Source organism: Dendrobates tinctorius, unplaced genomic scaffold (assembly GCF_039654945.1).
Source record: "Dendrobates tinctorius isolate UK_male_01 unplaced genomic scaffold, ASM3965494v1 ptg000062l, whole genome shotgun sequence".
NCBI classification, from domain to species: domain Eukaryota; kingdom Metazoa; phylum Chordata; class Amphibia; order Anura; family Dendrobatidae; genus Dendrobates; species Dendrobates tinctorius.
In genome coordinates, this window is record NW_027361730.1 from 24936500 (window position 1) to 24964011 (window position 27512).

General features: G+C 46.0%; 1 protein-coding gene across 2 annotated transcripts in view; it reads right to left on the bottom strand.

Annotated features, from left to right (window-relative positions):
• The window catches only part of TLN2 (talin 2), a 320242-nt gene extending 292936 nt beyond the window's left edge, over positions 1-27306 (bottom strand). For both annotated transcript variants that reach the window (XM_073579419.1, XM_073579418.1), the window contains exon 1: positions 27167-27306. The gene's annotated coding sequence lies outside the window, so the exon portion shown is untranslated. The remainder of the gene's footprint in view (positions 1-27166) is intronic.
• Positions 27307-27512: the final 206 nt, after the last annotated feature.

The following is a 27512-nucleotide window of genomic DNA, read 5'->3' on the forward strand; positions in this document are numbered from 1 at the left end:
TTGGCAGAAAACACTCCTCAGTTACGGAGTCTACTTGCAGGCCCAAAAACCTTTGACAGGTCACTGGCTCTAGTCTGGATTTCTCCCAGTTAATTAGCCAACCCAGTGTTTGTAGGGATGAGATAGTCCTAGCTATTCTTGCTTCACACTGTGAAACAGAATTCCCCACTATGAGTAGGTCATCTAAGTAAGGGACAACTAGGGTGTCATTCAACCTTACATATGACATTACTTCCAGCATTAATTTGGTAAATACCCGAGGAGCCATGGATAGCCCGAATGGCATTGCCACAAACTGGAAATGCTGAATCCGACCTCTGAACCAGACTGCTACCCGCAGGAACCTCTGGTGCCCTCGATATATGGGGAGATGGTAGTAGGCGTCCTTTAGGTCCAAGACCGCCATATAACACCTGGGAAACAAAAGCTTTATTGCAGACTTAATCGACTCCATTTTAAACGACCTTAGTCTTAGGAAGGTATTAAGTTTCTTTAAATTTATTATAGTCCTGTAAGAGCCAGCTGGTTTCGGGACTAAGAATAGAGGAGAATAAAAGCCCATCCCTGTTTCGTCGTCTGGGACCTCCACTAGGACCTGTTTAGTTAGCAGTACCGCAATCTCCATCTCCAGTGCTTCCTGCTGAGATCGGGACTTCATAGAAGTCAATAAGAAGGAGTTCGGTGGATACCGAACGAATTCTAATTTTAGGCCTGATGATACAATACTTAGGGCCCACGGGTTTGATGTCACCTTCATCCATTGGCGGCTGAATTTTAATATCCTGCCACCTACCGGTGTAACGGTTTTATCGGGATCTGTCTCCTCTGAAGGGACGTTTCCCGAATAGGTTGCCTCTTTGCTTGGGGTCCTTATTTCCCCAGCGGTCCTGGGGTCTAAAGTCTTTCTTTTTACCGAACGGCGGCTTCCTGTAGGCCCTCCTGTTGAACGGAAAATACGGGTTAGGGAACCCCTTTTTCCTCTCCCCCGCTTTTGTCAAAATCTCATCCAGCTCTGTACCAAATAGGTACTTACCCTGGCAGGGTATAGCACACAATCTAGTTTTTGTTTGTGTGTCTCCTTTCCACCCCTTCAACCATAAGGCCCGCCTGCCTGCATTGGTCAGTCCCACGGCTCTAGCCGACAACCGGAGAGAATCCGCGGAGGAGTCGGCGAGGAAGGCCGCTGCTCCCTTAATGAGGGGCATAGAGGAAAGAAGCCTACTCCTAGCTACTCCATTTTTAATATTGTCCTCCAAGTCGTTCAGCCACACCAACATAGATCTTGCCGTACATGTGGCTGCTATTGCGGGCTTAAAGGCTGCCGTACAAGCTTCCCAAGATCTTTTGAGGAATGTATCGGTCTTACGATCCGAAGAATCAGCCAAAGTTCCCGAATCCTCCACCGGCAAGGAGGATCTACGGGAGGTAGAGGCCACTGCCGCGTCCACCTTGGGGGCTCTCGACCAGGCCGTTAACTCCTCATCGTCAAAGGGATACTTACGCTTTGACGTTAAGGGGAGGAAGGTCCTCTGACCTTGTTTCTCCCATTCCCTCTTAACTAGGTCTTTTACAGCTGAGACCACTGGGAATGCTCGGACCTTTTTACGGGAAATACCCGCAAACATTATGTCCTGAGGGGTCTTGGGGTCCTTACTCTCCGGCAACCCCATGGTATTTCGAACAGACTTCACAAGATTACTGACACTGTCCGTGGGGAAACACGTCTGATCCTCGTCCTCTGAGGAAAGGTATTCCTGGGACTTATCGGAATCTAGTTCTCCGGTATCTGACGGCGACCTTGACGCCAGCGAGACTCCTCCTTTAGATGAACGTATTTCTCTCACGGAGGAGTGACCCCCTAGACTACTGGAACCGCCTAAGGCCCGTAGTTCCTCTCTTATCATTGCCCGGATATCCTCCTTCTTTCGTGAGGATTCCTCCTGCAAGGCCTCCTCCACACATGATTGGCATAATCTCTTTGGGTGGCCATCCGGGAGGGGCTGCGAACATAAGGCACACTCTCTATGTTTCGCCTTCTCTGTTCTTTTATCCTAAAGGGGGTATGGACCAGAAAGAGAAGGCTATCAATTATCTAACCTGACCAAAAAACACTCACCCGTGAATTTCGTCAGCAACTACCGGCTGCGGTGTCCGGGACCCAGGCTGAGGCGAGGCATGTGACGACTACTTTTCCTTACGTTTCTTCTCTAACGGCTCATCTTGCCTGGAAGGCCCAATGGATTCCTTCCTAGAGCTGCCACTTCTTCTGGTGCTATTGGATCTCCTCGTAGCACTGCTCTGTCTACTGTCAAGTGGGGATACCACTAGCTGACCTAATGGGAGCGAAGCTGAGTCATCTAAGGACGACATGACTGCGCACTAGCGCTGTGTCTGTGGCTTCCTTTTAAAGCCTTTGCTATAGCTGCTCCTCCTCTTTTTTTTTTTTCACCATTTTTTTTTTTTTTTTTCGCCCTACTGCGCATGCGCGGGCGTTGTCCCGCGGTCTCTGCCTTCAGCCTGATCCCGGAAGTCCTCCTCCACTTCCGGGTTGCCTCTCCTGGAGCGCTGGGTCACCGCAAATAGTAATGCGGCCGGCGACACCGCGCGTCTGCGCCCCCTCTCCACGCATGGGGTCCTTCTCCTGCCGCAGGTATGACTCCCAGCAGCGCCGCTCAGCACACACCGCACAAGCCCTTCTGCCACTCTGGGGGGGGTGCCGGCCTCAGTACGCCCGATGGCGTTTGTAATGCGTCCACCCCCTCGGGGGGGGGGGGGGGGGGGGGGGGAGAGTATAGCCATAACCCCAGTGAGCTTTGGCACCACTTTCGCCTCCAGCCTCACCTGCATTACACCAGCTCTGGGGGGGGAGAATACACCTCTCCGCCCGACGCTGCCTCCGGTCCTGGGGCCCCTGCTGCTCATATTTTGCACGCAGGCGGTTACCAGACCAGGCATCCTCTTCTGTGGGTTCCTTTCCAGGAACAGGAAACCAAAACTGAGGGAGCGAGGGGGACCGCCCCATTTATCTCTCTGTAGGTTTCCTGTTCCGGGGGCGGATCCCCTCTCTCAGTGGGTGCTGTCGTGGCGAAGAGTGCTGTCGTGGCGAAGAGGAAAAAAGCCAAAGAGGGGGTTATACCAAACAAATTCAGCAACTTTTGCCATAAGCACATAGAGAACAGATAATTCACTAAGTCTAGTTTGATTCACTGCAGCTAGGATCATATTCCTCACCGAACATTATACCAATGCCTCCACCTTTTGCCAGTCCTTACACAGGTTACCTATCCACTCCAGAATTCAGTATAAACTTATTACCAGCACCCACAAAGCTCTCCATGGATCAGCACCACCCTACATCTCCTTCATCTCAGCCTACCACCCTACCCGTGCCCTCCGTTCTGCTAATGACCTGAGGTTAACATCCTCAATAATCAGAACCTCCCATTCCCATCTCCAAGACCTTTCACGTGCTGCGCCAATTCTTTGGAATGCACTACACAGGTTAATACGATTAATCCCCACAGTTTTAAGCGTGCCCTAAAAACGCATTTGTTCAGACTGGCCTACTGCCTCAACTCATTAACTTAATTATCCCTGTGTGGCTCATTCAAAAATATTTTTTACCATATTCCGGTTCCTTGCATCATGTTCTCACATGCTTTATGCATTTAATAGCCCTCTGTGTCTGTACTGTCATGTACTTAGGCTGTTGACTTGTTCATGCAGCAACAGGAACACTCAATTCGTACACTACGGCTGGACGGAACAATAAAAGCAATTGTTACCACCCACCTTTCGTGTCTCCCCTTTTTCCTCAGATTGTAAGCTTGCGAGCAGGGCCCTCATTCCTCTTGGTATCTTATGATCTATGTGATTATTGTTATGCTGTAATGTCTATTGTCTGTACAAGTCCCCTCTAAAATGTATAATGCTGCGGAGTATGTCGGCGCTATAGAAATAATAATAATAATAATAATAATAATAATAATAATAATAAAATTAAATATACATTTCTAGTAACAACATGCCAAGTAAGGGTGCTCTCACTAAGTTTTTCGAGCAAAACCGCTATATGGCTATGTGCTCGCATATCATTCCAAGGAGTTTTGGAAGCTGAAATGTTTCATATTTCACAACTGGGGCACGATTAATCAAATCTTTCACACTAGAACTCCAAAGTTGAGCTTAAATTATGTGACTTTCGTCGTTTTCATTCCTTTCACTCATCGTGCTACCGAAATGGATGGAGCTGGGGCAGGACGTGAACGCGACACCACCGCTCCTCCAATTCCTGACAAGCTGCGGCGCTCCGTATGCCATTCTGCTGCAGCACATGTCAAACACTCACAAATTAGGAAGTAGATTTTAGCTAGCCCCAGTAAGGGGAAACGGACAGTTACACATCTTATACATCGTCCACATATCTAATATATTATTTACAGGTTGTAAACCCCTCAAGTCTCCCAATGTTCATAACAAAAGCATGCAAGAGGCGAAAAATGGCATTCCAGAAATGTATACACCACAGCAGAAGTTGAAATTAATTATTCCATGCATAAGCATTTATCTCTTTAAAGCCAGGTTCACATTGCGTTAACACAGCCCGTTCAACGCATAGCATTGACAGGCTGCGTTAACGCTATAGCATAACGCGATATGCGTTATGCTATACCGCTAGCGCTGATGATTCATCAGCGCTAGCGGTGACGGAGCCGCAGACACTGCAGCCCGCGTCTGAGGCTCCGTCACTGAATGACGGCACATCGCGAACGCGTGCCGCTTTACGGCATGTGTCGCGATACGCCCGACAATGGGGCTGAATGGCAGCGTTAACAGACTGATTAAAACTGCGTTATGCCGCGGTGTAACACAGTCCGTCTAACGGACTGCTAAGACGCAATGTGAACCCATCCTTACTCCTTAAATCCCCCCCAAGAGCATGACTGCGATGGGCAGGAGTTAGATTTTTGTACCTCCCGTATAGAACGGACACGTGCATGCCACCAGCCAATACAACAACTCCTGGCGGAAAGCGTTAGAAGAAGGAGGATACATGGCTTTACAGACATTCTACACAACATCATAGCTGGTGTGTGTAAACTACTACTCTACAAGAGTGTGCATCTCGGAGATGGAGTCAAGCAGTTACTGTGAGCGCCGATGAATCATGAAGCATAAAGCCCGTAGTAAGAGTTATATAACACGATCATGAAAGGGCTCCGAGTGGAACTACTTCACAGAGGGCTCCGGTTAACCTCAGGAAAACACTCTTCCTGCTCTCAGAGGTGGTTACCCAGCAGAACGAGCAGGAAGTTATCGGGCTTCACACTTTAACCAGAAAAATAACCCATTTTGGCAACAGAGGAAAAATCTTTTCGAGATTAATATATAATAATTCAGTAAATATTTCCACGCCAGGATTATACACACCGCTTTAGGCAACGTTCCAAGTGGACAGCACATCCACTGCTGCAAAAACAAAATTATACATATGAACACATGCTTGTAGTTTTAGTTCCCACGCCTCTATGTTTCAGACAGATGTTACATCGTAGTGAATGAGATTTATAGTATAACGACACAAATTACATTTTGGGTTTCTTTTTTTCTTTTCTAGCAGTTTAGTAACTAGAAACGGTCCACCATGCATAACCCCCACAAAAGGCAAACTGGGTAGGTCTCTGTAGCACACCCTAAGAAGCAACAATATGGAGGACATTATACATTTGTGCTCTAAAGTTTACATACCCCAGCAGAATTTCTGCTTTTTTTTTTTTTCCACAGAATATGAATGAATGATAACACCAAACCTTTTTCTCCACTCATGGATAGTGGTTGGGTGAAGCCATTTATTATCAAACTACTGTGTTTCCTCATTTTAAAATCATAATGACAAACTGAAATGTTTCTGTGTGATGGTGCAATATATGAGCATTTGGGGCCCCATTTTAAACTTTTGCCCAGGGCCCCACTTTGTCTAAAACTGGCCCTGTCCGCCATCAATATGAAACCAACATGACATTTGTTTTTAATGTTAAAAGAAGTTAAACGTATCCATAAAAATCAGATATTGTACAGAGGCTCCATAGGGGATGCAATTTTTTTTTTTTTTTTTTTGCAACGCACCCATAGATTTGAATAGACAAGTCTCAGCCAACACAAAAGAAACTAGCACATGCTGCCATTTTTTTCCTGCGCAGTTTCAATGCGTGAAAAAAGAAAAAGTTTTCTGCACTACCCCACTAAATACAGCCAGCAAATAGCCTGATCACGTATGAGTTGTAAGGTGTAGTGACTCAGGATGGATTTTGGCAGCATCTCAGAGAGTTATGAGTTCAGGAGACATGGATGAAGAAGAAATGCCTCCCAAGTAATGAAAGAAGAGAATTTCTCAGGAAAAAAAAATATGACTATTTCTATTCTCTTGTGCTATAGACTTATGCAGTTTGTTAAAAATTACATTGACCGTTTAAAAGATGTAATAAATCCTTCCCACCTTAGGAAACGAATTATCCTGGGAAAAATCTGCAGTTGTGGAGGGGGGCGCTGGAGTTGAGCTCCCACTACCCGCTGCAAATACCTTATGTATTATATAGCCAGTACCTGACGAGCTCTGCTGTGGCCGCGGCTGTTTAAGCGCTGCGGTCACTCTCCTTAATGTGCACCAGTGCCCATGCGCACCGGTTGCCATCGGCCTCCTACAATACAGTCAATGGGTACTACAACGGCTACAGGTGTGCTGAGGACATATGTCGCTGTCATCTCGGGCCTACTGTGAAACTCAGCCCTAGACCGAGCTCCACAGGAGAAAGATTTTCACTTTATAGTGCAATACAGTAGTATTGCAGAACATAGTACAAGTGATCAATAAGATCACAGGTGCAAGTTTGGAAGGGTTTGTAATGATACATAGCTCAGCTTTATTTCTACAAAAGAGCAGCAGAGTTTTAGATCAACACAAACACTTCCAGCTCTCATCTCACAGCAGTCAGTGTGGGGGCAGGGGAGTATCAGAGCTGACTGTACTATGAGAGGAGATCTGGTTTATTAATTCAAAATAACCACCCAACAATGTTATTCTAATCTGATTTTTTTTGTGTGTTTATTTTGTTTACATGATATAGGGGAAGCTACCCCACCTTAGCTTCTGCAAAGCAGTTCAGGGGGTATTCTTAACACAATCTGCGCACAAAAAGCCAAGCTAAAAAAAAAAAAAAAAAAAAGCTATTGATTTCTTTTGGAGAATGTCAGAGAAAAATTAAAACCCATCACACATCTACAGATGTTGCGAAAAAAAGAACCAATCTATAAGTAAAGAAGCCAGGCCTCAAACTTGACAACCAGAAATAGTGCTAGACACCTAAAAATTAACTTTTATTTATATATTCTTTAAAAATGGACTAAAAAAGGACTACACGTATACACACAAAAAAAAAAAAAAAAAAAAATCACAGGGTGTTTTTTTTTTAATCCAATAGTGTTGGTCACATTATGCCAGACAGGGGTGACAGACCCTCTACTCCTCCTTTTTCCTCGCCCTGCCTGGCAGCGGAGGTTGGTACCCTAATGTTTTGCAAAATGGCGCCCCCGCTCAATGTCGGTGTCCCTGATAAATCTAATTAAGTACCCCATCAGAGTTTAAATATACACATACAGTAAAGAAATTAAAACATATTACAATATCTCTGCCAAATGATGTACATGTCATATGCCAGGTTCACTTATGCACTGTGTATGGGGCCGTCAGTATATCAATGCTTCAAATTCAAACTATGCTGAGAGAGAGAGAAAAAAATAAATAAATCTGTGTCCCACTGGATTAATACCCAGGGGAGAAGAACAATTCACAAATGACTTAACATAAATCAGACTATGCACCACAAGCTAAGGTACACACCATATCTGAGGCTATAGCCACACTCATTTCAGATACAGATCATACTGCGAGATAGATCTTCTCTCAATCCCTATGGTTCATTCCTCAACGGATAAACATCTTATGGGGGCTAGTCAGAGATGGACCATGTGTTCTATGCGGAGCTGTCCATTATGAACAATGAACATGCAACATTTAAACACTTTAACCTCTTTTGTAGCAGAGTATCCCTGCAGTGTACAGGTAATTAAACAGGAAAGGTCTACTCTGGGAAAATGACAACCAGGCTGAAATTGGTTTACCCTAGAAGGAGAATCCAAGGCAGACATTTCCTATGATGAAAGGAAATTGCAAGAATCTGCTGTAGACATCCCAGCTCCGGAGTCCAGATAGGAATATTGGGGTTTGTATAGATCTGATATTTATGAGATATAGATTATTGGCATCATAGTGAAGGGACGGACGTGACAAATTCACGCACATCACTGTAGGGCTACTAGAATCCCTCCAACTGAACACCTGTCCGATAGATGAGGCTATACCTGTCATATTTGGTCTCTATGCATGTGTAAAATCATAATAGAAAATATGACCACCACCTAATGCCTGGGACCTTCAGAGATGAAGATATCCTGCAAGTTGGGGATCTCACAAAATTCTAACAGACCCAGCACATCCCACAATCTTCCCCACAGAAGGTCATCAAGGGGAGGTGAATGGGTGTTACTAAAGGCCCCATCTCACATAGCGAGATCGCTAATGCGTCATCGATTTTGTGATGCAACAGCGATCTCGCCTGCTATCTCGCTACATGTGGCATGCAGCAGCGACCGGCCCCCCTGCTGGATATCGCTGATCGTGCAGGAAGGTCCTGGGCCATTTTTTAGTCGTCGGGAGTCCCTCTGGCCAGCGCCCATCGCTGTGTTTGATCGCTGGATCGTTGCTGCATCGCTGAAGAGATCTGCCTGTTTGGCAGCTTACTAGCGATCATTTAGCAACGCACCAGTGATCCCTACCAGGTCGTAGCGTTGTCGGGATCGCTGGTGCGTCGCTAAGTGAAACAGGACCTTTAAGAGCTAATAAAAAGCAGAAACTGGATTTGGGTCTTCATTAGTACTTGGAAGGCACAGTTAGCTATAGGTTCAGCCTGTTTTCCAATCAGAGTGCCTCCGCTCGCTCAGCTCTGAGCCATATCCATGACATCGGGGTTACAAAGTCTCTTCTGTTATTCCTTTTTATTTTATGCAATTGTATATTATGTATTATTTTGTTCCCATTTTGCATCATCTTGCATATTTTTCATAAACACTATCTTTCTGGATGAAATATTAAATTGAATAACTCTGTTTCTCTTGCTCTGTAAACAAGACCCCTGAAGCCATACACTACCTGTAATGGGTGCAGAACTGGCCAGTAAAAATGATTAGTAGTGACAGCTAGTAGCTCTGGTTATTGGAGAGTTGGTAGCGACCGAACCGGTGTGCATATACTGTATGTATCCATACGTGTGTAACAGCAGGTGGCTCTGCATGAGCATGACCCCCCCTAGGCTGGGTATCTTTGACCGAGAGGAGTGTTGAGCATGTTCATTGTCACAGACAACTATGAGGGGGGGGAAAAGAAAAAAAAACGGAGTTGTATCCATCACTTACATGGTTTCATGTGTGTTGGAACGGCCTACAAGAAGGACTAGGTCCAGACGAAGTATGGCTAAATTCACACTTGTACGTCTGCATATTTAGGACAAATTTCGTTGTATATGTCATCGAGGTCTATAAAGGGTTTTTTATTTTTTTAAATATTGCTCATTTTGTTTTGTTTTTTCCAACTAGCTTTTAATGATTTAAAAAAAGGAAACAATGTTAGAAGTATTTATGGTAAAAGTACTGCTAAACTTTTTTTTTTTTTTTTACTATATTTTGCCTATTTTTGTCCATGAATGCACTAACACTTATTTTTTTGTAATTTCGTCCAGTGGAGTGCACTGTCCAAATACCAACCTAGCCCAATCCATATGCAGCCAACTCTACACTCCTGAAATACAGAGGTGTTGGTCTCTTCACTGTAATGCAGTCCTCTGATGGCTTCATTCACATTGCATATTGTCCAAAATGCTTCAATTGTGTGGTTTTTCCTCACTGATTGCCTCGGACAGTAATGCAATTTGCAGGCACAATGTTCCTGAATGAACCTGTTCCTACACGAAGCGGAGTATTCTCCACCTATGAACACTTCTTGTAGGGTGAGGTGCCCTGCATCTGGAGTTATGGGCATCTTCCGCCAGTTTCTGTATTTTGCTGCCAATCAGTTAGCAGCTCTAAGTGCTGCATTTGTGAATTATTAATGAGCAATGCTATACCACAATAGCGGGAACAGAGCCCTTACTGCAATTACCGCTTCCTGAAACCAACCAGAGCTTGAAATTATGACCTCAGCCCTTGTCACCAAAACACATCATTTACAAGTCGTTCACTAACAGGTTTCAATAAGGAGAATGAAAAAAAAAAAAAAAAAACTGCATTAAAAGTGGTAGTCTGTTTCATCTCATTAATTAGGTACAGTTTCAAAGTGTATGTAAAAACCAGCAACTTTGCAATTTACCTCTTAATTCTATATAGTGTACCGCTTCTTGATAAAGTTTCGGCCACCTCAGAGTTGGGCAGTCTCTTAGGCAAGGAACACGAGCTTGGAAGCGCTGCTCTGAAGATGGCTGGATCTAGCCAGCCTCAGTGCCGCTGTGTTCCTCCCATGTGGCAGAGGCAAAGCTTCCTCTGCTTGAGTCACTGGAGAGTGCACAGTTTGGGCTAGTGGCTCAGCCATGGTATAGGTCCAATTGCCAATCTCCAGAGGCACATCTGCCTCCCCCATCCCTGGTAAGCAGGAAGCTTGGAGGCAGAGAAGTGGTGGGCTCCTAAAGTTAGGAACAGGATTTAGCTCTTTTAATGAAAAAGGTCTAAATATATTGTATTTAAATGGGTTGTCCACTACTTGGACAACCCCCATCTCATTCCCGATGTTTGGCCCATTTAAATAAAAAGACTTATACTCCTCTCCCGTGCATGTGCCGTTCCTGAAGCGTCAGCACTCGCTTCCCCTTGGCTCACGTAAGGTTGTTATGACACGTGAACCTTGCGTACAATCACTGCTGGCGTCACTGTCCCCAACTTCAGACGTACATGTAATCAAGGGGAAGTGAGAGCTGGGGCTGGACAATCACCTCCTGTTACCTACTCATGTCTGAAAGTGGGGACAGTGACGCCAGCGGTGATTGGGTGCAGGCCTCACATGTCATGACCTCACCTGAGCACAAGGAACGCAAGTGCGGCCACCTCTGGAACGGCGCTGGCAATGGAGGTTTTTATTTTAACAGGGCCAAACATGAGGAATGAGAAGGGGTTGTCCAAGTAGTGGAAAACTCCTGTAAGAGATTTACATGAGCTACAGACATTTTACAAAGATTTGATGTCATTCAAAAATTAAGAAAGCCAAAATATGTTGGGATATACTTTGTATTAGATACTATGATTGACAAAGCTGTAAGGAAGCTTTATCACGAGCATATTGGCAGCATAAATTTCTGCAAATGATTATCACTAGTGATGAGCGAACGGTCTCGGATAAGGTGTTATCCCTGTATCTTGGGCGTAATATGAGTTCCTGCGGCTGCATGTTTTGCGGTGGTAGAAAGCCGCAACACATGTGGGGATTGATAAACAGACAATCCCTGTATGTGTTGTGGCTGTCTACCGCTACAAAACAGGCAGCCGCAGGGACTCGAATATATTACCCGACCATGCCAAAGATATTCGGATAACACCTTATCCGAGCACGTTCGCGCATCACTAATAATCACCTCTGTTCATCTGAATGGGGTTGTTTCAGCAGGAAATATACACATTGGGCACTACACTTCCAGCTCTCCTGCCTCTCTCCGTATTCCCCACCTGCTTGAGAACGGCAGGAGAGCTGTGAATGTAGTGCCCGCCCACTACAGAACGGCATGGGAGCTGTGAATGTAGTGCCCGCCCGCTAGAGAGCGGCAGGAGAGCTGTGAATGTAGTGCCCGCCCGCTAGAGAGCGGCAGGAGAGCTGTGAATGTAGTGCCCGCCCGCTAGAGAGCGGCAGGAGAGCTGTGAATGTAGTGCCCGCCCGCTAGAGAGCGGCAGGAGAGCTGTGAATGTAGTGCCCGCCCGCTAGAGAGCGGCAGGAGAGCTGTGAATGTAGTGCCTGCCCACTAGAGAGTGGGAGGAGAGCTTTGGATGTAGTGCCTGCCCACTAGAGAGTGGGAGGAGAGCTGTGAATGTAGTGCCTGCCCACTAGAGAGTGGCAGGAGCTTTGAATGTACTGCCCCGCCAACTAGAGAGTGGCAGGAGAGCTGTGAATGTAGTGCTCACCCACAGGAGTGTGGCAGGAGAGCGGTTAATGTGGTGCCCACCCACTGCACTTGCGGCTCATTAGCATACCATTTCAATTATGGGTTTCTCTAAAACAGCAGAATCGATTTCTACATGAAAAAAACGCAAAATTAATGAGCATGCTGCGGCTTTTACCGCGATGCGTTTTTTTCGCGGTAAAAAACGCATCAATGTGCACAAAAAGTGCAAAATGCATAGGAATGACTGTGCACCTTATTTTTAGCGGTTTTATAGCGGTTTTATAGTGAAAACCGCGGTAAAAACCGCTAAAAAAACGCTGTGTGTGAACACAGCCTTACATACATGCTGTTAGCTTTGGATATAAAATCCCGATAACAGGCTCTCTTTAAGGACACTCAAACAGCATTTTGTACTTTAAAAAAACAAACATTTTTTAATATGTATTAAGATAAAAAAACACTAAACAAACAAGGAATGTCAAATGTCTACAAAGTGATAAATTGGGTTCAAATAAATACAAATACCATTGAGCTCTTTACAAATTCCTCACTAGTCTTTGTGGGTGCCAAATAGACTGGTTCCTTTAAGAACAGAAACACGGGACCCCAGTGATACAAAAATAGACTTCCACTCAAGAGAAAAATATTTGTTGCTCTCACCTTTCACACTAAACTTGACTCGGTGGACACGGAGGATCATACACAAGTACCGCATTAAAGCATCAGTATTCTTCAGAGCTTGTGGCTGTAGTATTAGTAAGAAAACTATTCTACTTCATTACAAGAAAACCCAATATAAAGTTTAAAAACAACCTTTCGACCTTTGTGCAGGGTCTCATAGCGCAAACTATTGCTAAACTATTTTGATGCACTCGGCACACCGTCAAAAGGACGCATGCGCCGGCAAACGCATACCTGCGCATGGCCTGCGTACCCAATGCTAAAGATAGGGTACGCAGGTCGCATGCAGCGTCATGCGCCCATAGGTGGAGCTGACAGTAGGAGGCACGGCCGTGGGCAGAGCTTAGCGGCGGCCATGCGCAGCCCGACACAGCTCCAGGAAACGCTAGTGTGAAACTAGCATTAAAGGTAGTGGCAGCACTTTATATTGAAAAAAACTTGATGACATGTTCCCTTTAAGAAATGTATAGGAACCACACAATAGGTGACAGTGCGTTATTTTAGCATAAGACTATATAAAAGCATGCTCATAAGAAAAAAAAAAAAAAGCGTAGATATTATAGGATGCACCCATACAGGACGTTCAGCAGTGCATATTCTGCAGCGGAAATATCCGCAGCATCGACATGCCGCAGATGTCAAGTCTGCAGTGCTAATTAATTTGCTGCACAGAGGGTAGATGCAACTTCATGAAGCCTCATCTACAGCCCGGGTCCTGTGCTACACATCACATTTTCCCCCTAGAAAATCCACAAGATACTGTGTGAACATACCACATACAATGGATTGTACCGGCTTGGACGGTGCTGTAGTAGTTCCCAAGCTTCTGACATACTTGGCACATTGCTTTGGTTTCACAGAGAACAAGCTACCGTATATAATTATTAACATGGTTATATGCTATGCTAATTACAACATCTGTAGAGAAAATTAGGAGGGACGTGCGGTCACATTGAAGCAATCAGAATAAAAACCGCTCACATTTTTTTCTTTTTACACCAACTTAAACTTATTTTTGCACTGAGAATTTTGTAATCATTTAACAATAATGGGAACAAATGTCCATCTGTAATGTCATACTATGAACAGAATAAATAAACAGGTTTAGCCTTGAGCGCAACGTACTTTCACTAGACAAACTGAAAATGCACTGCTCACATGCCTCTCCAATCTCCAGAATTCTTCTTAAAGGGAACCTGACCGTTCATACATGCTGCCCAATCCACGGGAAGCATGCATCAGACACTGGCTGCATGATTTCAGCCATATATGTTTGACTCTGAAACGCTGCGGCTTCTCCGCGCCCGCTGCCAATGACTATACATGCACAGAGAGCCACCTGTCACTCCAGGAGACAGGGACTCGCCTGTCCGACTAGTCTCCCGTGCAGCTCAGTTCCCGGCAGCTGTCAGGTTCCCTTTAAGTGAACCAGAATAAGTCTGAGTTCATATAAGCAGACGAAAAATATTTAGTCCATATGTTGTTCCTTATGTCCTATTTATGTGATCTGTTCACACTGGCTGTCCGCATGCTATCCTCTTTGTCAATGGAGAGTACATAGAACAACAATACGCTTGACTGAACCCAGCCTAATAATGGACACATCAGTGCAAGCGCTAGTGGAAGCAGCAGCTTTCTGGGCACACAGACAACACAAATGTATCTCTCAAAAACAGGAAAACAGTCTAGAACTAGGAGCAGGCTGTGAAATGCATATCATTTAGCCCACGTGCACACTATCAGTATTTGGTCAGTATTTTACCTCAGTATTTGTAAGCCAACAGCAGGAGCGGGTGATAAATACGGGTGATGACGGGTTTCTATTATACTTTTCCTCTGATTGTTCCACTCCTGGTTTTGGCTTACAAATACTGAGGTAAAATACTGAGCAAATCCTGAATGTGTGAACATGGCCTTAATCAGCGCTTCCCAAACCTGGTCCTTACGGCCCCCACACATCATGTTTTCAAGATATCCTTAGTACTGGACAGGTGAGAACCTGGGGCAGTTACTGATTCCTTAATAATAATTCCATTACCTGTGAAATACTATGGAAACCTGAAATCATGAGGTGTGGGGGGCCGTGAGGACTGAAGTTTTGGAAGCACTGCTTTAGCCTGCAATGAAGGCCTCATTCACACGTCCATGTAAAAACGGTACCGATGTCCTCAATGTTTTGGATCAGTGTATCATTAATGTACGGTCTGAGTCATCTGTGATTTTCACAGATGGATACATAAATTACGGCGCTTCTCTTATCCTTTCTAATGTTATATATGGACGGCATACGGACTGCATACTGACGCCATCCGTGTGCTGTACGTGTTTTTCACAGGCTTGCATTGGCCCTTGCCATCTGTGATACAGGAAAACACTGACATCTCCATGTGTTATGCACCTACAAGTCAATGGGGATCTGACAAATACGGATGCAAAATGGAACATTTCTGCTTTGATTCACACTGATTCGCGAAAAGAGCTCATGGATATGTTCACATTGTCTTTCTGCCTTTTCGAAGGTTCTGGCAAAACGCTAAAACGGAAGGACGTATTTGTTTCTACATAAAAATGACTTGCTGTCAAAGGCGCCAATCATGTAAAGAACAACATGGACATTCTTCTGCCATTTTCCATCTGGTAGAAGTTCAATACTTGAAAATAGAAGTGACAGGGTAGGCTAAAGAGGCACCCAAAAGATGTCGGCATTATTCCTTTGTTCAGAAAATACATGCCCAAAAACATTGAGGAAAACATGCAAAAGAAAAACGTTGACAGAAAAATACATCAAAATAAAAAAAAATAAACACTTTAGGTTTACCAAGCTCCAGAGAAACCTATCCATTCCGGAATTCCACTTCTGCTTGAAAAATTGCCATTTTTGACCACCATGTCACAAGGTGAACATACCCTAAAGCTAAATTCACACATCTTAGGTCCATTTTACACAGTTGTAAAAATAGACAGTTTTTCTCCGATGTGTCATCCATATTGCCTCCGTGTTGCATCTGTTTTTAAAACTAAAGGAAGGATACGCTCTGACCTTTTATATATCCCACTGACTCCTTAAGATTGATTAGTGAACACCGATAGACAAACAGATGGAACAGTGAAGTATGGCCGACTTCCCATGTTTTAGCCACACGTCATTGGCTGTATCGGGGTGTCTGTCTTAAGCCCTGAAACGCGAGATTCAGGCGCCACTGAGTTTAATGGAGCAGTCACTTTGTTCTCAGTCTGAGCTCATTTTCGATAGAGTCAGACTCTTTCAGTTGGCCACAAATATGCAGCCAACTATATTTCTGTGTCCATCTGAAATCAGCGGATACGGCCAAAATGAGGCGAGATAGGACGAAGTGCCTGCTTCATTAAAGTTAACTACTGTGATGTCGAAAAAACAGGACTCGGGAACATCCAAGACTTCAGATGGAAATCCCAAAGGAGTCACTGACGTGTGGCCAAAACCGGATTTGGTCAAAGCCTAACTAGTACGTCATCAGCTTTATAAAACGGATGAGAATAGGACATCTTCCGAGGCTTGTGGACAGAGACACTGATCAGTTTATGGATAAGCTAATTTTTATTGGTAGGTGTGCTGCCTCAGAAAAAAAAAAAATGCTCAGTATATGGATGTGAAAAACAGAAGAAGCTTTGTTTTGTTTTTTTTATTACAAACCTTTAACATTTCAAGAATCCTATTTTTCATGTCAAAGTAGTCATAAAACACATGCCAAGTATCACATGGATTTATGTATGCTCACATGGGATCTACATCTACAGCGCTCTTCAGCTAGTTTAGTTACAGAATTGAATACTCCCTTTATTCAAAATATTTGGACCTATTGGAACATGCTGAAAAGTAAAATGTCTGCATTACTCTGTGGGCTTATCCATGGCTCCAGAATATGGCTCCCATACTCTTCAATGACAGAATCCGGAGCCAACATGTCACTGAATATACTGTGCCCACACAGAGGTATATTATTAAAGTGTGATTAAGGGGGCTTTCCGGCTCTGTAAATCTGATGGTCAATCAGCTGGGTGAAGGGCCTGAGACACTGCGCCTTCATTATTACACTGCTCCGCACAGCACCATACTTTTAGAAGCAGATTGGTGTTGAACAGCCAGGTACAACTGTGCACAGAAATTTTAATTTTGTTAATTTGCTTCCTAAATGCAAAGTTCAGCAACTTTCTGAACAGTGTTTAAAAATGTTCTACCATTTTATTGCTGCAGAGCATCAGTTCACTTAGTGTTGGGGCTTGTTCAGACAAGTGAGCTTTCGGTCCATATTTCTATTCGCATGACCGATCACATATGGACAGCACAAATGTGCCACAGCACCAATGGCCCGCATTATGGGGGAAAAAATGCAGTATGCGCTATAAGGCCAGTTTCACACGTCCAGATCATTCCGGTACCGGAGCTATCCGTGTGGATACGTAGGCCATCCGTGTGTAATCTGTGTGCTATCCGTATGTCCGTGTATTGAAAAAATTGGTTTCAATGTTAACCTTATGACTTCTAAAAACACGGTACGTGTTTACACGGACCCATTGACTTGTATGGGTCCGTGTGATCCGTGCTGTTGCACAAAAACGGACACGTCAGCGTATTTTGCACACTGACACACGGTCCGTGAAAACACGCTGACATCTGCATAGACACATTCATTAGAATGGGTCTACGTGTGTCAGTGTCTTCAGTACGTGAGAAAACTGTCACTACACGTACCGGAGACACTGACGTGTGAAACTGGCCTAAGGCTAAGTTCACACTAGGTGTTTTAGCTGCTTTTTTTGTGTTTTCATGCCAATTATTAGCTCTGTTTTACAGTACCAGCAAAGCCTATGAGATTTCAGGAATCTCAAGCACACACATTGTTTTTTTTGTCATTAGTATTTTGTGCTTTGCATGGTTTTTTGGACAGAGCATGTCACTTCTTTCAGAGTTTTTCACCCATTGAAATGAATGAATGGTGAAAATACGCACCAAAAACGCAAAGGCTGGTTTCAGATTTGCGCTTTTTACATGCAGCGCACAGCGCCACTAAGTCCCGCCCCATCCGGTCATCGCTTCCTACTATCGCACACGGCTGCATGCGATCTGCGCACCCTATCTTTAGCATAGGGTGCGCAGACCGTGTGCTAGTAGGATTTTGGCGTGCGCTACACACTTTAGAAGGTGCGTCGAACGCACCATGAAGCATTTTGGCGCACCTTCAAAAGTGCGCAGCGCACGCCAAAACCCTACTAGCGCACGGCCAGCACACCCTATGCTAAAGATAGAGTGCGCAGATCGCATGCAGCCGTGTGCGATAGTAGGAAGCGATGACCGGATGGGGCGGGCAGGGAGCGGGGCTTAGCGGCGCCGTGCGCTGCATGTAAAAAGCGCAAATCTGAAACCAGCGTAAGTTTTCCTGCGTTTTTTGTGCCAAAATCTGATTTCTATGGAATATGACTTTTTTTTTCCCCAACACTAAACTTTATCAGCATGCACAAGAGACAAATCTAACATGCCAAAACCCCTGCAAAAAACGTACAAAAAAAACCCCACAAAAAAAACGCAAGGAAAACATGCTTTTTATCTGCAGCTTCTTTCCTGCCAAGAGATCAGGTTTTGCTGCTGAAAAAAAACCGCCCAGTGTGAACTTACCCTTATTCTGGAATATGGTATGGACCAGAAAGGTCCATGCAGTAGAAGATGGCTCTTGCACCCATGAGCAATGCAGAGCCAATCATTATGGCTAGTTTTTGATATGGTAGTGTGAAAAAGGCCTTAGAAATAACAGCAGGGAGGAGGCTGAAATAAATCTCTAAACAATGGAGAAATCTCAGCGATGGCACAGGATACAGGCTATAGAAAAACGAACATGAAGGAGAAATAAGTGGAGGATAGGAGCTATTTGGCTGTAATGGGCAGTGAAAACAGCAGACCCCCTGGACACACACACACTGCACATCCAGCCTAAGTTCCTGGGATACACTCCCACAAGAGAAAAGGCCGAAACTTGGATAGATGTGTATTTCTGAGGGGGCTTGAGAATGAATGAATATTCCAGATTGAAGCTTAGCAGTTACATTTAGTTAATAGAACTGCACTAACAATCAGTACAGTACCAGTCATTAGAGATGGACAAACCCGAACATCCAGGGGATAGCCCATCTCTACTAGTCATTAGTTTGGACACCTTTTCATGCAGTGGTTTCCTTGCTCTAATTGGAATGTGTACATTGTAGGTTCAGACTGAAGGCCACACAAACCCCTGAAGGATCACATATGGAAAAAATTAGTAAAGAAGCACGTGAAACAAAGCAGAATGTGTGTTAAATCTTAGATTTATCAAAGTAACCAGTTTCTCTGATGACAGCTTTACACATCCTTGGTATTCTCTCAAACAGCTTCATCAGGTCTTGGGAATGTTCCCAGAGGTGCTCAGCACTTGTTGGCTGCTTTGCCTTTACTCTGCAGTTTAATTCACCCCAAACATCTCAACTAGGATGAAGTCACGTGATTGTGGAGGCAATGTCATCCGACGTAGCACTTCATCTTTCTTGCTCTTGGCCACACAGCCCTTAACACAGCCTGGAGGTGTCTGTCGCGACAAAGGATGGTCCCACCAAGTGCAAACCAGATGGGACGGCGTGTCCCAGCTGAATGCTATGGTAGCCATACTGGGTAAATGTGCCTTGAATTTGGATTAAATCACCAAAAGCACCATCAAACCGCCTCCTCCATGCTTTATTGTGGGCTCTGTGCATGTAGAAACCATCGGCTCACCTATTCTGTGGCTCACAAATATATGCGGGTCTTAACTAAACATCTCAAATTTTTAGTCATCGGACCACAGTCCATATTTCCACTTATGTAATGTCCATTGCTTGTGTTGCTTGACCCAAACAAGTCTCTTATTGTTTGCGATCCTCAGTAGTGGCTTCTTTGCAGCAATTTGACCACACAGGCCTGCGTCTCTCCTCTAAACAGTTGATATTGAGAGGTTTCTGCTACTTCATGTCTGTGCATCACTTGCAAGAGCTTTTATCCGAGGTGCTGTCAATTTGCGGTTCTTGAGGCTGGTAAATCTGATGCATTTATGATTTTAGCAATGTGTTACTTAGGCTGAATTGGTCTATTTTTTTCTTGTGCCTAATAGGAGACCAATTTTAATCAGTGTGCTGGATACGATTTCCATCGGCTTAATTTTTTAGCATCCATGTGTCACCCGTTTTTTATACCTGTGAGGACACATACACAATCGGCAGGTAAAGAGCACCGATTCTAATACTGATGAGTAGGACAGCTGCATGTTCTCTGCAGTTTCCACACGTGCTAGGAGATATCTCTGATGTCACTGGTGGTACCTTCCCAACGCAGAAGTGAACAGCAGCGGAATAACACTTTCACATTAGAGGTCATTTGAACAATCACTGACAAACGTCCTGATTTTGTCTACGTTTCGGATCAAATTTTCATCAACGTTTCAATTTTTATCATCAGAAATGTATAACATTTTCTCACATTAAAAAAAAAAAAAAATTGAGGTTTGCCAAGCCTCTCCTATCAAGCGGTCTCAGAAAAGCAGACAGCACAAAAATCCATTCCAAAATCAAACATGTCTCTGTATATACAGACCTCACCAGTCTCTTACAAATCCTCCATAAATAACAAAGCTTGGCCGAACAGAGGTGTCATCTTCCAAGAGAATATTAAGGATTATTTGAATATAAAAATGTCAACCATCACATCTTCCCCGTCACCTCTTGGAGAGGTGGCCGCAGCGCTGATGGATGGCTGGGACAACGCCTCTCCCCGGGTCCGCAAGGAGTTTCGTAAGTATTTCAATGCTCTGTGATGCGGCAGTGACTCTTGGCCGTGATCACACAGGTGTGTGTGATGCTAGAGATCTTCTAGCATCATACACATTTGTGTTTTTCATCTTCCCCGTCACCTCATCTACTAATAACAGAGATTTAGGGGGTCCCATACACGCAAGATGGTGGGTTCAACTAACCTTAACCTAATGTGTAGGAGGCACTTTAGCTGTACGGCTGCAACTCTGACATTACTATACTGTATTATACCGGTGCTAAGACTATGTTCACACATCGCTTTTTTGCTGTGTTTTTTTAAGCAAATTAAAAGCTGCTTTTTACAGTACCAGCAAAAAGCTTTGAGATTTCTTGTTTTGTTTTTTTTCCTGACAATTGCTTTTTCGAAAACTGCAGCAATCCATTATTTCAGCATATTTGTAGTGTTTTTTATCCCTAGAAAGCAATGAGTAAGTGCAAAAAAAAAGAAAAAAGCAAAAAAAAAACAAAAACTTTGCCATCAGTTTTTTAGTGAAAACTGCTGCCATTAAAAGGCGTATCAGCGGTCGTTAAGGGGTTAATTAAATTAGTGCCATGTGTGAAAGTGAACATTGACTGACCATCTCAATGTCCAATTAATGTGTGAATGTAAACAATGCCCGACCAACTCAATGCACTGCCAATGTGTATGGTAAACTATGACCGACCAATTCAACTTCCTCCACTGTTGTTACATTTGCAATGGTGTATTTTTCCCTGAAATCATATGAACTTTTTTTTGCTCAAAGTCATTTTTTCAAACTTTTCCCACTAAATAATTTTATCAAATTGCCTTTTTTTTCCCTCAAAAATGTTTTATGGTTTCATATACACCTTGCATTGTTCAAGCTTGTATGGTGGAAGCAAAGTTGAACTTTAGGATCCTGAAAAACCCAGCAAAAAAATGCAACAAAACCTGCTTTTTGTCCACGGTTTTTTTGTTTTGTTTTTTTACTGTCAAGAGATCAGGTTTTGGCTGCAGAAAAAAAATGCATCAAAAAAAGCAACATGTGTGAGAAGGAGCACAGAACTCAAAATCAACTTACACTACTGGCAGGTTTAAGATATATAAGCATCTGCAGGTTCACCATGTTAAAACATGAAAGAAGCTGTCTGGGATCTTTAAAAAGAAAAAAAATTGAATTGCAGGGAAACTTCTCTCTTCCCTATCAAGGGCGTTCGCAAGTGTACTTCTCTCTGCCATGATACCGAGTGTAAGGCCGGGGCAGACTTGAGAGAAACTCGGACGTGTCTCGTACATCAATACCCGGCACTGCTGCCAGCACTCGGGAGAGGAGCGCTCAGGTGCACAGAAATACATGCAGCTGAGCGCTCCGATCCGAGTGCCGGCGGCAGTGCCGGGTATTGATGTGAGAGACTAGTCTGACTTTCTCACAAGTCTGACCCCGGTCTAAAGCAAAGTATAGTAATGGACATGTGCGGAGAAAGGAAAAAAGAGCGACGTCACATACTCACTACAGTACTTGGCAGGTAGAAGTAAGCATGTGCAGGAGCGCAATGGAGAACACTGTGGATGAAGCAGGGAAGGAGGATGGTGATTGCAAGAAAGGAAGCGCTGGATGAAGACCAACGACACCTATCAGACCGGGCTGCCCTGTTGGCGAGTGTAAAGGCTCATACTCGTCTGCGAGGAAAACGGACGAGTGCAATTCAATAATAAAATTTAAAAATAAATTAAATCACATTGCACTCTGACCAATGTTAATCTATGAGTCCCTGCTCACCTATGATTTTTTTTTTTCTCAGCTGAAATCGGACTGAGAAAAAAAATTAAAAAAAACCAAGGCACTTGGACCATGCATGTGCAGTCCAATTTTTACACACCCATGTGCTTGAAAACCTTACATTTTAGCAGCTGCTACAGTAAAATCAGTGTGATCATCGTAGATATATACATAGAACAGACAGATATAAAGAGGTCAGTGGCATATATAATTAGCACAGTGCTTGTGTAGCTTACTGTACAAGTATTTAATAAATATATCTCTGAAAAAAAAGGCGTGGGATCCCCCGAAATGTTATTAACCAGCAGAGGGACACATGGGGGCAGATGTTTATAGTCAGGGAAGGGGGTAGTACCCATGGAGCTTACAAAACTATTAATATCAGCTCACAGCTGTATACGTAGCCTTTCCTGGTTATAAAAATGGGAGACCCGGCCCCCCAAAAAATTTGTAAGGTGCCCCTATAATAACCAAGGCTAGGCAGACAGCTAGGGGCAGATATTAATCGCCTAGGGAAGAGTGCATGGATATTGGCCCCCTCCAAGACTAAAAACCTCAGCTTACAGCCGTCCCAGAAATGGCGCAACCATAAGATGCGCCAATGACCCTTAATATAAAAAAACAAATAAAGTATAGAACCAATAAGTATAATAAAAAAACAAGTACAGTTAGCTACACACAAATCACTGATTGTATATCTACTCACATATTTAGATCTAACTTTTTGTATGTCTGATTCCTCTCGCTATAATATATACCGTATATGTATCTTGACAAATATTTCATTGGAAAAGTGTGTAAGTGACAGAATTGCTTTATGTAAAAGCTCTTGTTAAAATGGCTTTGCAATCAAATTGCAATCGAATGCAAATAGGATGCTAAGTGATATAAAGAAAAAAAAAAAATCAGATTATGCTCACATGACACTTGTCCCACTTATCTGGACAAAAATGTTTTGTTTATTTTTTTAACGGTGATAGGTATAAACTGTAATATAGAGGGTTTTTTTCTGTGTTATGCAGAGCGCACTGGAGACATATATACAGCATTCTAGAATGCTGCATATGAAGGTGTACAAGTGCTGACCTTACTTTCCATGGGAAAAACCTAGTGACACGTTCCCTTTAATTTCTCCATTGTCTGAGTCTGCGGATGTCGGACTGCACTGGGATGACATCCGAGTGCAATCTGATGTTTCCCATTCACCCATAGGCTTGAATGAGTGAGCATGACCCAAATTTTGGAGCCACTTGCAGCATGGTGCTTTTTTTTTTTTTTTTTTTTCCTTATTCCAAAATCAGCATGAGAAAAAAAAAAAATACAGCTCTGCATTGCCACGCAGTATAACATTGTGCCGAGCGCTATCTGATAGAGCAAAGGCATTCTTGTGTGACTCCAGCCTTATCCAGGACTTAGTTTTTCTTAATGTCCGATTTATTTTAAGATTTGTTTTACCGGGTCCGCAGTCTCTAGAAGTTTAGAGTCTGAACATAGCAGAATTCACTAGTGTCAGTAATGAAAATCGCTTCCCAATTTTACACGACATGGAGATGCTTCAGATTGCTTACTTTAAGCAGCACTATGTCGCCAGGCATCGCCTCGTCAGTTTGCTGTCCCTCACAGCATGTGCACACCGCCTTATGATTTAAAAAAAAAAAAAAACACTCGCTTAGATGGTTCAAGACCGTTCCTGATCCGGCCACTGATACTAGAAACCACTCGCCATATTCAGCAAATTGTAAAAATAAATGACATAGGTCAAAGAGAAAATAAAGAATAATCAGCATTAAGGGTCATGTCAGTATCACACGGCCAATGCTGACTAATACTCTACAGCAAACCTACCATCAGCATAACCCGTGGGGCGGCAGAGCAGAGATTGGAGCAGTTTCATGTAAAAAAAAAAATAAAACTGCATTGAGTGAGAGCAGCCCAATTACTATTTCACTGGTAGAGATTCTCCCTATAGAGAGCCAAATAAAACCAACCGGCACTATTAAGGCTGTGTGCACACGCTGCGGATTATGTGCGGATTCATCCGCGCGGATTTTGTTAAATCCGCAGGTGAAACCGAAGGTCAAAAGACCTGCGGTTTTACCTGCAGATTGCTCTGCGGTTTTGCCCTGCGGTTTTTCATCTCCTCAATAGAGTAGATGGCAAACCGCAGGAGAATCCGCAGAAAGAATTACATGTCAATTCTTTCTGCGGATTGAAAACTGCAGATAATCCGCGCGGAAAATTCCGCACCGTCTGCACTGCGGTTTTTGATTCCCATAGGGAATCATGGTACTGTACACCGCAGCAAAAACTGCTGCGGGTCCGCAGCGGCCAAAACCGCTGCGGAACCGCAGCAAAATCTGCAGCGTGTGCTCACAGCCTTAGGGTATGTGCACACGTTGCAGATTTTGCTGAATCTGCAGGTAAAATGACCTGCGTTTTACCTGCATATTTAGTGCGGATTTCTATAATGGAGCAGTTGTAAAGCTGCTGCAGAGCCGCACAAAAGAAGTGACATGCTGCAGTTTCATATCCGCAGCATGTGCACAGCGTTTTTTGATTTCCATAGACTAGAATGGTACTGTACACCGCAGCAGAAACTGCAACGTGTGCACAGACCCATACTTATCAATAGATAACTAAGGAGAAGCCAGATGGAGCACATCTGACATCAGAGACCACCGAGGGCCAATATTCCAGTACGGCCTACTCTACGGCACAGGGTCTACAATGAATGGGGGCAGGAGAGCTGGGGGGCTGCAATACTGCTCTATAGCAAGTGACAACACCGAGGCTGCCCAGATCAAGGGAGAGCCCAGCAATGTCACCCACTGGCAGGGCCCGCTATTGCTAGGCAGCAGCGCAAACTATCCAGGCACTCCTAGAAAGTAGGGCAGCAGCGAGAACTATTCCTACGGAGGCTGGGAACCAGCAAAGGAATAATTACAGAGCGGAAAGTGACATTTACTGGGTTTTCCTTCTAGAGCAGCACGAACACCCAGGTGATTACTTCCCACAGAGTGACTGGGGCTCATACATGGGATTCCATGTTGAATAGCGTCCCCCGCCAGCGACCGAACGCAGCTCCCCCGCCAGCGACCGAACGCAGCGCCCACGCCAGCTCCAGCGACCGGACGCAACGCCCACGCCAGCGACCGGACGCAACGCCCACGCCAGCGACCGGCCCACGCCAGCGACCGGCCCACGCCAGCGACCGGCCGCAGCGCCAGCTCCAGCGACCGGACGCAACGCCCACGCCAGCGACCGGCCCACGCCAGCGACCGGCCGCAGCGCCCACGCCAGCTCCAGCGACCGGACGCAACGCCCACGCCAGCGACCGGCCCACGCCAGCGACCGGCCCACGCCAGCGACCGGCCCACGCCAGCGACCGAACGCAGCACCCACGCCAGCGACCGAACGCAGCACCCACGCCAGCTCCAGCGACCGGACGCAACGCCCACTCCAGCGACCGGCCCACGCCAGCGACCGGCCGCAGCGCCCCCGCCAGCGACCGAACGCAGCGCCCACGCCAGCTCCAGCGACCGGACGCAACGCCCACGCCAGCGACCGGCCCACGCCAGCGACCGGCCCACGCCAGTGACCGGCCGCAGCGCCCACGCCAGCGACCGAACGCAGCACCCACGCCAGCGACCGAACGCAGCACCCACGCCAGCTCCAGCGACCGGACGCAACGCCCACTCCAGCGACCGGCCACAGCACCCCCGCCAGCGACCGAACCACGCCAGCTCCAGCGACTGGACGCAGCGCCCACGCCAGCGACCGGCCGCAGCGCCCACACCAGCGACCGAACGCAGCACCCACACCAGCGACCGAACGCAGCACCCACGCCAGCTCCAGCGACCGGCCGCAACGCCCACTCCAGCGACCGGCCGCAACGCCCACTCCAGCGACCGGCCGCAGCGCCCCCGCCAGCGACCGAACCACGCCAGCTCCAGCGACCGGACGCAGCGCCCACGCCAGCGACCAGCCCCCGCCAGCAACCAGCCGCAGCGCCCCCACCAGCGACCGAACCACGCCAGCTCCAGCGACCGGACGCAGCGCCGCCAGCGACCAGCCCCCGCCAGCGACCGGCCGCAGCGCCCCCGCCAGCGACCGAACCACGCCAGCTCCAGCGACCGGACGCAGCGCCCACGCCAGCGACCAGCCCCCGCCAGCGACCGAACCACGCCAGCTTCAGCGACCGGACGCAGCGCCCATGCCAGCGACCAGCCCACGCCAGCGACCGGCCGCAGCGCCCCCGCCAGCGACCGGTCGCAGCGCCCCCGCCAGCGACCGGCCCACGCCAGCGACCGGTCGCAGCGCCCCCGCCAGCGACCGGCCCACGGCAGCGACCGGATGCAGCGCCAACGCCAGCGACCGGACGCAGCGCCAACGCAAGTGAGTGGACACAGCGCCCACGCCAGTGACTGGCCGCACGCAGCACTGCATCAGCCGACCCCTGCACACCCCATCCAGGCAGCAGCCCGCCGTGCACATTCCGATACATGCAGCACATGTGCGGCTCCGCGCTGACTACAGAGCCTCCGTGCCGCTCACCAGGTCCACACCTACAGACCCCACACATCCCCGCACAGCTCCTGCCCTGCAGGCTGCGCTCCACCACCGCCGCACACAGCACCCACTTACCCGGCCGTAATCCCTGCCGGACCCCGGGTCACTCCCTCTCCATCCCCTGCTGTCTCTACTCTCTCCGCCCGATGCGCTGCCCGACCCCTCTGACCAGATCATGCGCATGCGCGCCAAATCGGAGGTGGGGGAGAGAGCAAGGTGGTCATATCACGCCGCGGCATGATTGGCGGGCACTGAGGGGTCTTGTTGGTATAGCAACGGGCGCCATCTTGTGGCTGGCATGGCTTCTTTCTAGCTGCTGGATCGATCATTTCATCTATTCTATTCCTCCAGTTTTAGAACTGTACATTGCTCTGCGTGACCAGGAGATCATCATTGTCTGTTCTTAGCAATGCCCACAGGC